The 11,151-nt window shown below is 44.5% G+C and overlaps 1 long non-coding RNA gene across 7 annotated transcripts; it reads right to left on the bottom strand.

Moving 5' to 3' along the window:
* Nucleotides 1-5,964: 5,964 nt before the first annotated feature.
* On the bottom strand, nt 5,965-9,503 carry LOC100274168 (uncharacterized). 7 transcript variants are annotated; one of them, XR_562289.3, is made up of 4 exons: nt 8,845-9,502; nt 7,334-8,709; nt 7,188-7,236; nt 5,965-6,336 (listed from the first exon to the last, which is right to left on the bottom strand). It is a non-coding gene; the product is annotated as an uncharacterized lncRNA (long non-coding RNA). The 7 variants fall into 7 exon arrangements; XR_004856246.1 differs by having other exon boundaries at nt 5,983-7,236; nt 7,334-7,601; nt 7,685-8,709; nt 8,845-9,503; XR_004856247.1 differs by having other exon boundaries at nt 5,983-7,236; nt 7,334-7,601; nt 7,694-8,709; nt 8,845-9,503.
* Between the last annotated feature and the right edge of the window lie 1,648 nt (nt 9,504-11,151).

The following is an 11,151-nucleotide window of genomic DNA, read 5'->3' as shown; positions in this document are numbered from 1 at the left end:
GGTTATGATTCCATATGGGTGATCGTGGATAGACTAAGCAAAGTGGCTCACTTCATTCCGGTCAAGACTACTTACAAAGGTTCTCAGTTGGCAGAGTTATATATGGCTCGAATTGTGTGCCTACATGGAGTACCGAAGAAGATTGTTTCTGATCAAGGATCTCAATTTACCTTGATATTTTGGAAGAGTCTTCATGAGAACTTGGATATGAAGTTGAACTTCAGTTCGGCCTATCATCCTTAAACGGATGGGCAGACTGAGAGAACTAACCAAGTACTTGAGGATATGTTAAGAGCTTGTGCCCTTAAGCATGGAGGCAGTTGAGACAAGAGTTTGCCATATGTAGAGTTCTCTTACAATAATAGTTATCCACTACAGGAAACTGGTTAAAGAACGTGGGTGAAAAACCGTCGAACTTAATGTAATAGGCCGTCGAACTTACCATAAGAACGTGGGTTTACCGACGAATATAGCCGACGGCGATTTTTGGACGAACTTAGAGAAGTAAGTTCGACGGCCCCGTCGAACTTACCATTAAGAACGTGGGTACCGTCGAACTTACCATTAAGAACGTGGGTACCGTCGAACTTAACATTAAGAACGTGGGTTTTTAAGTTCGACGGGGACCGTCGAATTTTTTTCCATAAGTTCGACGGCACCCACGTTCTTACATTTAAGTTCGACGGGGCCACATGGCCGTCGAACTTATGGGTCCTGCGTGGATCGGCGAGGGATGCCCATTAAGTTCGACGGTACCCACGTTCTTAACGTTAAGAACGTGGGTACCCACGTTCTTAACCCTTTCCCAGAAAAAAATAAAAATACAGAAATGAAAAATTAGACACACATAATATCACATGCAACACAGAATATCACATACAATATAGATTTCAAACACATGGATATATGTTCATATCACAAATTCACACAAGTCCAAATACATAAGTTCACAAATTCACATAAGTCCAAATACATAAGTTCACAAATTCACATAAGTTCACATCCATAGTTCACATTTTTAGTTCACAAGTTCAAACACACAAGTTCAAACATTAGCTCTATCGCTCTCGATCAGGACATCGGATTGTTGTTCGTTGCTCCACCACTAGAATTGAGACATCTGTCCGCAAAGTCAACGTTAGGGGGAGGAGTCACTTGATGAGAGCCAGAATCCTACAAAATAAACCAAAGAACTATGGACAAAGAACACACTATTCGGTGTTGGGAAACAAAGAACAAAAAGTTCAACACAGAACTATGGACACCTAAAATGGAGGGAAAAAACTCACTCAAGATGTGATAGATATAGTCTATAACTTCTGGGATGAAGTCCTTCAAAGTTATAATACAGATAATAATCAGAATCAAGAGGGGAATCCTCAACTAAAAAATAAGGATGTCTTTGAGTTCCTAAGAAAACGTAATAATAATAATACAAATAAAACACAAGAAGAATTGAAAGAGATTCAATCTATAATAGAAAAAAAGACTATGCTGTTTGATGAGGGGGGCATGTATAACTCATTAGCTAGGACTGTTGAAGGATAAGTTCTTCCAACTAGATGAGGGCCAAATTAGCGCTAAGGATTACCTTAAGGATAAAATAAGGATTCCTGAAGAAAGGATTGACACACACTGAATCTGTAGTTTGATTTCAAATTTTTGATAGAACAAGGGTTCCTGAAGAAGGTTTTACATTATTGAATGAAATGGGCAAACGAGGTCTGACACCAAAGTTGCAATCCTACAAAAGCTTGCTTGCTGCATCTGCAAAAGCAGAGCTGAGGGAGCAAGCTGACCAGTACTGTCTTTGATGCTTACCTGAAAAACGGTGACTACAATCTTGGAATCACAAAACTGCTGGAAATGAAAAGAGATGGTGTAGAACCAGATCATCAAGTTTGGACATGTTTCATCAGGGCAGCTAGTTTGTGTGAGCAAACTGCTGATGTTTCAAGTAGTGTACAATTTCATTCTACAAAAAAATAAATGTATTTCATGTGCATATATAAAATTGCATAACTGGTGTAGGCATTGTTTTTTCAAGTTACACATATCAACTTTGGCTCAAGCAATGATTTTTTTTTGTAAAAACGAAGTACTAAACTAATTACTGCTAAGGATGGCTCCCATCAATGACACTAAATATTTTTCCAAGAAATCTACATGACATGCCACATTCTGGTGATGTTTTAGAACTCAAATCTGATAGCAAGAGATGGCTCCCATCAATGACACTAAATATTTTTCCAAGAAATCTACATGACATGCCACATTCTTCTGACATCTGGAAGCTGTCTGCTGGGGCTGCACTTGTTGGTCTTACTTTGTGGCTTGATCACATGCAAGTATGTGCTGAAAGAATACCTTTTATATGATGTTGCATTCATAGTCATAAGAGTGGTAAACACATCTTTGTTTTGCTCTTCAACAAATAATTGTTTACCATCAGTTTTAGGCATAGTCACAGGAAATGGGATCGAATTCATCGACACTCGACTCCGGTACCTAGGTTAATTTTTGACCCAGCCATGTAAAAACCTGGCACAAGCAGCATACCATGTTCCTTGACCCCATCGACCCAGAAATTTTGTGACTATGGTTTTAAGTTTATTGTCTTGTTCTCTGATATTTTGTCATGATTATTGACAGCAAAGTAACTGGAACACTGAGAATCTCACCACATGAATTTTTAGCTTTTTGATTCAATGTTCTCACATCAGTTACATAGTAAGAAGAATGATGTGAACAAGTTAAGATTAAAATGAGGATTGGCATATGCTATTTAAGTTCTTTATTAGTTCAAATTACACTAGTACTGGTGATTTTCACCTTGCAATGATGTAACTAATGTGAGAACACAGAAGCACAAGTGTTTTTGGTGTCTGGAATGCCTTAGACTTTTCTGGTTTTTCCTCTTCTAATATAGTCAACGTGAGCTACAAATCAGACTGTGACAACCTCCTAATAAATGCAGAAATCACTCAACAATTGACCAGACCGATTTTGGGTTGTCTAAGGCTCAGAGCAAGTTAGATAAAAAAAATATGGGCAGATTCTGAGATTGGGCAGATTCTGAGCGGATTACTAAAATTATTACCTGCATCCGCATTCCCTGCATCATCTGAACTTGTCTAAGCCATGCCTGAAGCAGCACCTAGCGCTTCCAGTAAACCAATTAGCATGAACTGTGGCTTCGGAAGCGCTAACATTTCTCTAGTGACAATCCCAGCGTGAAATCTTATGAAGAGAATTGAGAAATACACTAGGACATACCTGCAAAGAATATGAAGTAGTTCAGTACTAGTACAAAGCAGTTTGCGCAAAGGAAATACACAAGGACTCTACTGATACAGAATTAGATCTATTCATCACACTTCATAAGCCCCAGGAAACTTTACTTTGACAAGCGACAACCAGCAACGTACGTCTAATAAATTTAACCAATACAGAAAACTACAATTGCACACAGTTGCTATAGTGCTGTCTATTAGCACAAAAAATGCTTAACAGCCATTGAAAATAGCAAGATTACCCAAATGTGGCGAACTGGGCGAGGAAGAAGGGGTAATTCTTCATTGGCACGAGTGCCAGCTTATAGAGCACCTGGTTCATCACAGCAAAGACCACAGTGGTGGCCGCTGCCGCCGCAATTCCCGTACCACCAGCACCGCCACCACCGTCTCCAGAGATCGCAGAAACCCAGTAGTTCCAAGTTCAGATTCTGCCAGCACCGCCGCTTACCTGAGATGGAGGGAGGACTGGAGGCAGCCCGCAAACTCGGGCGTCGGCGGTGGCGACGACCCTCGGTCGGTCGACCCTCTCCGGCTCGAAGGAAGGAGACCCAGTAGTTCCGAGTTCAGATTCTGCCAAACCCTTGCCGCTGCCACCGCAGATGGAAGTCTGCGATGAGCTGCGGTCGTTTGAGGCCACCGGTGTCTACTGCCTCGATGTCACCAGCACCGGAGCCACTTTCGTCGACTCGGTCCGCCTCCTCATCCTCAACGCGTCCTACCAGTGGGTGGGTGGGCGCGCCCGTCCGCACGGTCGTTTTCGCTCGAAAACCTGTCGTGGCGGCGCGGCAAGCGCACGGCGATGGAGAGGGAGAGGGTACCGATACGATGAGGCGCTGAGCTCCACGAATGTGGTGGGGGCGTTGGGCCTTCGTCGTGCCCACCACCTACTCCGGGAAAGAGATGGAACAGTGGGCGGCGATGGATGGCGCTGGCGGCGGCGCGGTGAGCTTGGGCTGCGGGGGCGGCGAGCCGAGGACGAGATTGAACGGGCTGGCGGCGGCGCGGTGAGCTTGGGCTGCTGGGCTGCGAGCCGAGGACGAGTTTGTGCGGCCTAGCGGCGGCACGGTGTTCTGGCGGCGGCGGCGCGGTGTTCTAGCGGCGGCGCGGTATTCTGGCGGAGGCACGGTGGACGGCAAACGAGTGAGCTGTGAGAGAGACGTGCGGCGGCGCGGGGTAGGGATTTAGGGATTTAGAACTTTTTGGTTAAGTTCGACGGTGTCGAGTTGGCCCACGAATTTAATTTAAGAACATGGGTACCCACGTTTTTAATATGTTAAGTTCGACGGTTTTGGTCAGGGCGCACGAATTTAAAGTAAGAACGTCGGTACCCACGTTTTTAACAAAACCCATGAACTTAACTCAGGTAAGAACGTCGGTACCCACGTTCTTAATAAAACCCACGAACATTTATCAGTTTCTTGTAGTGATCAGGCCAGTCTGAGGATGTCACCATTTGAAGCTTTATATGACAAAAAATGCATAACTCCTCTGTATTGGGATCAGACTGGTGAAAGACAGTTCTATGGGCCTGAAATTATTCAAGAGGCAGAAGAACAATTCTGTATGATCCGGGAGAACTTGAGGGTAGCAAAGACTCGGCAAAAGAGCTATGCTGATAACCGGAGAGACCACTAGAATTCGAAGAGGGTTACCACGTGCGCCTCAAGGTGTCACCAATTCGTGGAATGAGAAGATTCAAAGTGAAAGGCAAGCTATCCCCTCGCTTTATTGGACCCTTCAGGATCTTTAGGCGAGTTGGGGAGATGGCCTACCAGCTTGAGTTACCAGATCATCTATTTGGTGTACATGATGTGTTCCACGTCTCACAACTTAAGAAGTGTCTCCGTGTCCTGGAGGAACAATTGCCAATGGAAGAACTCAGTATGCAAGGTGATCTAAGTTATATAGAGTATCCTATCAAGATCATTGACACTTTGACTCGGGTTACAAGGAATAAAGTGGTCAAAATGTGCGAAGTGCAATGGAGTCATCATGGGGAAGATGAAGCTACTTGGGAGAGAGAAGAAGAGCTATGAATAGAATTTCCTCATCTCTTCCCTAGTTCCTCTTAATCTCGAGGTCGAGATTATTTTTAAGGGGGGTAGGATTTGTAATACCCATCTTGTGAGTAATAAGAGAAGGAGTAATTTTCATATATGTATTGTCCTCTACTTTTTAGAACATATGAAAAACCTAATTTAAAGTGAGCAATTCCCTAATGAAACATAAATAATCCATGCATCATATTGAAGTTTATCTGTTTGTGCATTTAATAATAATAACTAGGTGAGTGCCCGTACGTTGTTACGGTGACAACATGTTATAACAGGATACATTAAAAATTGACATGAATACATAATGATAACTTGAAGGTATAGTAGCACATCCAAAAGCGCAGTTGCAGAACATGTTGGCAACCATCCAATCCAATCCTAGGCGAAGATTGCAGAACCATATTTTTAGGACAACATAGATAATCATTTCAGGTTTTCAAACATAATACAACAGGTTTTCAAACATAATACAACGAGGGGACCTATTTAGCTCAATGAAAAATACACGATTCTAAATATTGGAAAATCAAAATTTTGACTAAGAGTGCCAAGTTATTTATCCGATTGCAATATGTCCTATTTGTCCAGTTGTCGGTAAACAGATGGCACACAGGTTGCGCAAAAACAGTAACTAAACCTAGAATCTGACCACATTGTATCATAATTTATCGATATAGCACATGATGGCAGATACATTGTTGCCAAATCTGACCACAACATACCACTCAACCCCTGGAAAAACCCACACATTCAAAGTAATGCTTACCAATGCATTAGTTACAATGTATCATAAAAATCTAGTCTATATGAATTGCAGTTCTGACACTTTCAGTTTCCTTGTTTAATGAAGCTTGGAAGTTAGGAGCACCATAATGCTATTACACAGATAAATCCAGATACAGATAATGAAGAGATGTGTTGGAGCCTCCATATTGGATGGATGAACGCAGACCACCAAGGAAGTCCAGTATCACTTAGTAGTATTCCTGAAACCAAGCAACAATTGAAAATTGTTTATCACATTCAGAAATACTCCTTTGTTGAAGGTAAAAGAAACTGCTGTAAACATAAGCGACCAAAGTTGAACAAAATGGTGCTACAAAAATCACCTTTGTTGTGGTAAGCTTTCAGTCCCAAGAAACGAGAAAAGTTTCTTTGCAATGAAGAAACAAATACACTAGGACTTGGAAGTTCGACGACTGTATGAGTGACCGTAAAGATATGTAGAAAATCAGCATGTTTAGGGCCTCAATACGCACACTCGGTTTTCTTTTATTAAGCAAATAATATATTAGCTTGTTTTCATGACTATATCACACTGACATGCAAGAATGTACTGATATACCATGCACATACTGAAACCATGTTTGTGCTTATTGAGCTTAGATGAGAAATAACCAACTAATTAATATAACCTCAGAGAAATAAAATAAAAACTTTAGTGGGTTTTACATATATAAGGTTTATATTGCACTTTTTATAACCACTGTTAATCATCTCCTTTATTACGAAGTGTCTTGATAGATAAATAGTGTGTCCTCATTTCAGCAAATGATTCTATTGACATAGACAAACTCACATATCTAGATGGACAATGCACAAGAGACAGGATCGAGATGTACCAAAAATAGTAGTGTTAATACCTTAGAACCACTAATTTACCAAGCCTGGGAGATCCATTATTAATAATTTGATATCATAACGACCTTTAAAAATCTCATATTTGGGAAAGCTTCAACCAAAGAGATAGGATGAGCTCCGTTTGTACTGCTGAAATTAAACCATAGGAGACGACAGTAGTACAAATGAAATAAAACATGGCGGAGTAATGGAACACCTTGCCTCGGCCTTGCCCAGGACGTCATCGGGTACTATCGTCTTTACTTCTGCCTCCATCGAAACATAGCAAAAAAATGGAAGCAGAATCAGATGAGTTTTTTTGAACTGGATTATCCCGAACACTGTGCTTCTTAAAAATATTACCCCAAATCATGCAATTGGATTTATAGTATTAGACTGGTAGCAGCGGTGGCCTGTATGTCGTCCTGGACCTGTAGAATACCGGATCTGAGAATAAAAAACGTCTGCAGTGGTACCCGGTACCTCGTTCCGTATTATCCAGGGGGGTGGCTCCATCCCGCAGATATGGAGGACGAGGGAGCATCCGGCAAGTCCTAGCTCCCGGCTCCTCTCGTTTGCGTGACTGGGCATGGGCCCGTAGGACATAGAGGATACGCCGTACAGGATACCGCTGCGGATAAAATTTATTTAGGGGAAAAACTCTTTTGGAGGAATCTCTAAATTAGTATTTAGGGGATGCAATATACAGGCTACCGTTGCTACCAGTCTTATAACACTCTTCTGTTTGTAGTTTTGTTTTCATCGCTGGTTTGAAACCCTTTCTATTGTCATCAACCGTAAGGTGCCGCTCATTAACTTCTTTTACCCCCGTGCTTGATATCCCGTTGGTGAAAATGGATCATGGTCTTGTCTTCCATTCCCTTCCTCCCTCATTCTTCCCGTTGCAGCGATTGCTCCCGGCGGCTAGGCGGCAATGGAGGTGCCACCTGACCCGGCCGTCCCATCCTGCTCGACAAGATCGTCGCTGACATCCACAGTGCGGTTCCAGATTTTCCTTCGCTGACTGCCCCTGCGCCAACGAACGCAGACTGCTCCATCACCATTGACTTCGCTGACAGCAGCTTGTAACCACTGGCACTTCCTATCAGCAACTTGGTGCAACGCCATCTTCCTTTCAGCAACTTGTGGATCCTGTGCAATCTACAACAGAGGTTGTTTCTACTCTATTCACACCTAGAATTGAAAGGAGAGGTGTGAAGAAGCTTACTCTGAAGGAAAAGATATAAGTGATGTATTATGGCACTTGTAGAACTGTGAGCTGTTCAATGGTGTTATCGTAGTATTATGGCACTTTAATAACTGCAATTTGTAGAACTGGATTATGTAAAATGTGAACGGGTTTCCTAGTAAGTTCATGTTAACTGTTAGCTGTTCCTGTTAACTGTTGCCCAGAATCTGAATGGACTAACTGGTAACTGAGTTTCCTATATTTTGGTTCTTTTGTAAACTGCAATACACTATAGTTCATAAAGCATACGATACAGACTTCAGTGAAACAGAAATGGCTTCATAAGCATAAACAAAAGCTGACTCATATCAAGCGATCTAGTATCTCATCTATGTGAGGTCGTACTCTGCACACATTTTAGAAAGAGTTGGACGAGGAGGTAAATTGGACATGTCCTTGCAAAATACCTCACTCCACAGACTCCGGTCATCGAACTCATCGTCGACATGTTCTTCATCTTCTCCTTCAGAAAGTCATAGCATAAACCAACCTGTTAACATATGTTGCAGGTTTCTACAATTAGTTATACTTATACATGAAACAAGTACAATTTAATTCATCACAGCAAAACAATTGGAAACAAAAATCAAATTTTAGACATGAACACTAACTGATTCAACCTTACATCATGGGAGGTCAACGACGAAGCAGGCGATCAATTTTTTTTGCAGCTAGGACATTTGCCTTCTCCGCTTCGGCCAACATCTCGTCAGCTGTCGCCTTCACCCCACTGACGGCGTGCAGCCCCAATGGCTGTCACGACAACTAAGCTGGCAGTGGGGCTAGCTCGCTGAGCTGCATTGATAGCCCTGGCAGCCAGCAAAGGAAAATCTGGAACCACACCGTGGATGTCGCCGACGATCTCGTCGAGCAGGATGGGACGACCGGGTCAGGTGGTGCCTCCATTGCCGCCGAGCCACTGGGAGCAATCGCTGCAACAGGACGAATGAGGGAGGAAGGGAATGGAAGACATCACGGGGGCACTTCGTGGGGGAGGCTATCGCGGCGGAGGTGGCGGGGCATCGGGTGAGCAAAGAACGGGGGCGGGGCACGCACAGAGGAGGGGGCGCGCGCGTGGGGAAGGAAGGTGATGCCGTGGATGGCGGCCGAGGCACGTCGGGAAGGGCGGTGATTGCGCGGTGAGGAAGGGCAGGGACGGTGGCGAAGGTCTGCGCTACAGGGATGGAGCGGAGGGCAGCGCTGATGGCGTTGGGTGAGGAGGCGAGATTTGTGGGGAGGGGGGAGGGCGAGGGCGGAGGGCCGCGGACGCGCTGCAGGGATGGAGCGGGGGCGTGGTGTAGCCGGCGATGCGACGGTAGATGGCAGAACCGTACACCAAAAAAATGTGAACGCCTACACTAACGTATTAACTAGTAGTAGAGATAATAGCAATAAAATATATCAATGTTAAAATTGGGATTTAAAAACCTAATTTGAAATCTAGAATTTGAAAATGGCATAGAATGGAAAAAGGAAAATACTACACGATCTAAAGAAAATAAATATATAAATAAATATATTCTTTTCATACTAGTATTTGAATTCGTGCATTTAATCTAAGTATGAATTTCACAACAAAATTTGAATTCGAATTTGAAATCTGAAAATAAAACGAAAAAGAAAAGAAAAAGAAAAACATACCGCGCTTGGGCCGCCAACCCGCAATTCGGCCCACCTGGCCATTTCCCCTTTCCCCTGCGCGGCCCAACCTCTCCACACTAGCACCGACAACCATGGCCCACCTGACAGCCACCCAGTCAACCAGACCGCAACGCTGTGATCGTGGCGCTCACTGACGCGTGGCCCCGAGGGAGAAACGACGTTTCCGAGAGCCCCACGGGCGCGCTTGGCCGTTGCGTCATGGGACCCACCGGCCAGCCGTTTGGTGCGCCTCGCTCTCGGCTCGGGACGATGGCACGTGGGACCGGGAAGTCAGCGCACCCTTCCCCTATCTCCGCACGAGTGGAGCACCGAGCTCAATAACCCATGTGATTCCTTCAGAGTTGTTGCAATCCACTTCGCCTGCAAATATCGGACCCCACGACCTCGCCCGCTCGTGCTCCCTTTTTCTCGTCGCCGCTTCTCCGCACCATCCACTGTGCCGCCGCGTTCCGCGCGTAGGTATTTCACCGCCACCGTGGATACCCATCATTAGTGCGATCCGGGCTCCAGCGTAGCCATCCGAGGCTTGTTCTGGTCGCATTGACGTCGTGTGAGGGAGTAATCGAGGAGGGGCTTGTTGAAGTCGTGGGAATTCCTCGCCAGAGTCGTGAATTCCATCGAACTTGCGCCCCACCAAGAACAGCCAGTGTGCGACTTCGTCCTCGGTGAGTTCCGCATCCATGAAGTTTGCTTTGCCATTCTTCACGCATAGCACCGTACCAATTGGAGTTTAGGTCGTAGACCGCCGGTCGGCCACCTCCGGCCATGGCACCGTCGCCATGGCTGTCAGTGCCGTCGCGCCTATGTGTGGTTGGGGAAGAGGGGTATATGACTGTTTGATCATGATGCGACGACTATAATTTAATCCGGTTGTACCGGTTCGGGTAAGAGGATCGGGACCGTAGAGATCCGATCGGGCGGATCAGGGTGACTCCGAGGTAATTAAATCCGCGCCGTAAATCGTGGATTGGACGGTTTGCGCTACATACCATTTCAATATGGTGTTAATCTAATCTGGGTCGCACGATTTTGATCGGATGGCCGAGACCTGTTTATACCCGTTCGCTGTGCGCGTTTTGCATAAGACACCCCCGGTTTTTAGTGAATAAACCCGCCATCCGTAGACAGTGTAAAAGAATTACATACAGACCCTGGATTCTTATAAACCAGCCCCTGAACTCCCTGATATTTATGCGCGCAGTACAGAAAGCTAGTAAATAGAATAAAAGAATTATAGAATATGTTTTTAGTGTTAAAATAATTCCAGAAC

The sequence above is a fragment of the Zea mays genome, chromosome 2, assembly GCF_902167145.1.
Source record: "Zea mays cultivar B73 chromosome 2, Zm-B73-REFERENCE-NAM-5.0, whole genome shotgun sequence".
Taxonomy (NCBI): domain Eukaryota; kingdom Viridiplantae; phylum Streptophyta; class Magnoliopsida; order Poales; family Poaceae; genus Zea; species Zea mays.
The sequence above is the reverse complement of the archived record's forward strand: the minus strand, read 5'-3'. Positions and strand labels throughout refer to the sequence as shown.